This window comes from Drosophila guanche, unplaced genomic scaffold, assembly GCF_900245975.1.
Source record: "Drosophila guanche unplaced genomic scaffold, DGUA_6, whole genome shotgun sequence".
Taxonomy (NCBI): Eukaryota; Metazoa; Arthropoda; class Insecta; order Diptera; family Drosophilidae; genus Drosophila; species Drosophila guanche.
In genome coordinates this window covers 11,431-14,859 of record NW_022995754.1, presented here as the reverse complement: position 1 = coordinate 14,859, position 3,429 = coordinate 11,431, and positions in this window count along the sequence as shown.

The following is a 3,429-nucleotide window of genomic DNA, read 5'->3' as shown; positions in this document are numbered from 1 at the left end:
GTGGCTTTTTGGGCAGATAATGTCACAGGCAAATTTTGATTTATTGGCTGTTGGATTGGCTGTTGTTAGATGGGCAATGCTGGCCTTGGTTTATGTATGGAATGAAGAGCCCTGGGTGGGGTGCTGGGTGTAGCGCAGGCATATCGAGTGTGTGTGTGTGTGTTTCCTCGTCTGCTTTTCCCACAGTCAAATCTATAATTTCCAACTGCACAGTTTGCACTTCAACAATAAATGTATTTATTGCTGTTGCTGCTGTTGTTGTAGTTGTTGATGATGGCTCCTGCTGTTGGGTGATAGCACTCGCCTCCGATCTTGGGCGTTTCCTTGCTCTGTCCAATGTATGTACCACACCAACTTATTTTGAGACGGATATATTGGACAGAGCAAGGAAACGCCCAAGATCGGAGGCGAGTGCTATCACCCAACAGCAGGAGCCATCATCAACAACTACAACAACAGCAGCAACAGCAATAAATACATTTATTGTTGAAGTGCAAACTGTGCAGTTGGAAATTATAAATTTGACTGTGGGAAAAGCAGACGAGGAAACACACACACACACACTCGATATGCCTGCGCTACACCCAGCACCCCACCCAGGGCTCTTCATTCCATACATAAACCAAGGCCAGCATTGCCCATCTAACAACAGCCAATCCAACAGCCAATAAATCAAGATTAATTATTTTTCTATAATAGCGGCCTTTTTTAAGGATTTCTTCTTTGCTGGGTGGTTTTAGAAATAATGTTTAAACAAAAGGGGCCAATGCAAATGCGTCTGCCTGCAACGGCCATTTTGCAGATGTGTTGTGTTATAGCGGCGGCCATACTTGTTGCATGTTTGGGTGTTGTTTTTTTATACCCAGTACTCTAAGAGTAAATAGTGTATATTGTGTTTGATTGCGTTAGTGGAAGTATGTAACGCACAGAGAGAAACGTTTCCGACACATATTAGCCATCATCAACAACTACAACAACAGCAGCAACAGCAATAAATACATTTATTGTTGAAGTGCAAACTGTGCAGTTGGAAATTATAGATTTGACTGTGGGAAAAGCAGACGAGGAAACACACACACACACACTCGATATGCCTGCGCTACACCCAGCACCCCACCCAGGGCTCTTCATTCCATACATAAACCAAGGCCAGCATTGCCCATCTAACAACAGCCAAACCAACAGCCAATAAATTAAAATTTGCCTGTGACATTATCTGCCAAAAAAGCCACCACTTTGCATAATATATGCGGGCAACTGTCTCTCCATTTTTGTTTGTGTTATTGTTTCTTTGCGTTTTAATCATATACATTTTTTCATGTGTGTGAATGTTGCATTTAGTTCTTGTTAAGTGTTTAAACTATTTGACCGCCCAATACAAACATAACTATTGCACATTTAAATTACAAAACAACATGTTAAATAAAGTGCAATATTGTTAGCCATAAATATACAAAAATTGTTCTAAAACAGAGACCTGCGCGCACACTCACCCTTGCTAGTAAGTGGCGCTGCAGACAACTTGTATAAATAAAAAGTAATGTCGAGCTGATAAGTCAGTTTTTTATATAAGTAGTGTTCTTTCTTTTTTATTTTTTTGAAAATAATGTTTAAACTAATAAACTAACAACTTTTTGTTGAAAAGAAGTCATATTCCTCGATTTTGAATTTTAGTTAAATATTACTGGCTTCCCAGGACTCTAAGGGCTGAACATATAATTTGAACAGAAAGATTAATCACTTTTCTATAATGGCGGCCTTTTGTAAGGATTTCTTCTTTGCTGTGTGGTTTTAGAAATAATGTTTAAAGAAAAGGGGCCTATGCCAATATACGGTATTTTTTGCAGCCGGAATTTTTGTTGATAGGAAGTCTTATTTATTGATTTTGAGATTTAGGTTAATATTACCAGCTAACCAGGACTCCCAGGACAAATCATATAGTTTTATCGGATAGATTAATCAATAAATAAACAAATAAACTAACATATTTTTGTTAATTAGAAGTCATATTCCTCGATTTTTAAATTCTGTTTAATATTACTGGCTACCAAGAACTCTAAAGGCTAACCATATAATTTGAACAGAAAGATTTATCATTGGAATTCTTTCTTTTTTTTTTTGAAAATAATGTTTAAACTAATAAACTAACAACTTTTTGTTGAAAATAAGTCATATTCCTCGATTTTGAATTTGTGTTTAATATTACTTGCTTCCCAGGACTCTAAAGGCTGAACATATAATTTGAACAGAAAGTTTAACAATTTTTTCTATAATGGCGGCCTTTTTTAAGGATTTCTTATTTGCTGGGTGGTTTTAGAAATAATGTTTAAACAAAAGGGGCCAATGCCAATGTACGGTATTTTTTGCAGTCGGAATTTTTGTTGATAGGAAGTCTTATTAATTGATTTTGAGATTTACATTAATATTACCAGCTAGCCAGGACTCCCAGGACAAATCATATAATTTTATCGGATAGATTAATCAATTTTTATATAAGGGTTGCTAGTTTTATGGACCCCCTTCTATTTGGATTTGCAGGAAATAAGGTTTAAAGAAACCGTGCCTATGCATAATAGTTCAGTATGAAATGAATGAAATATGTACGGTATAAAATATATGTACATATGTACATAAGATCGGATTGCTGGCCAACCGTCTTCGGAAATATATATGGAAGTTATGTCCAACTGATTAGTCAGTTTTTTATATAATTGGTTTCTATCTTTATTTTTGAAAATAATGTGTAAACAAATAAACTAACAATTTTTTGTTGATAAGAAGTCATATTCCTCGATTTTTAAATTCTATTTAATATTACTGGCTACCAAGAACTCTAAGGGCTAACCATATAATTTGAACAGAAAGATTAATCATTGGTTTTCTTTCTTTTTTTTTTGAAAATAATGTTTAAACTAATAAACTAACAACTTTTTGTTGATTAGAAGTCATATTCCTCGATTTTGAATTTGTGTTTAATATTACTGGCTTCCCAGGACTCTAAAGGCTGAACATATAATTTGAACAGAAAGATTAACTATTTTTCTTTAATGGCGGCCTTTTTTAAGGATTTTTTCTTTGCTGGGTGGTTTTAGAAATAATGTTTAAACAAAAGGGGCCAATGCCAATGTACGGTATTTTTTGCAGTCGGAATTTTTGTTGATAGGATTTTGTTTATTTATTGATTTTGAGTTTTAGGTTAATATTACCAGCTAGCCAGGACTCCCAGGACAAATCATATAATTTTATCGGATAGATTAATCAATTTGTATATAAGGGTTGCGAGTTTTATGGACCCTCTTCTATTTGGTTTTGCAGGAAACAAGGTTTAAAGAAACCGGGCCAATGCATAATAGTTCAGTATGCAATGAATGAAATATGTACGGTATAAAATATATGTACATATGTACATAAGATCGGATTGCTGGCCAA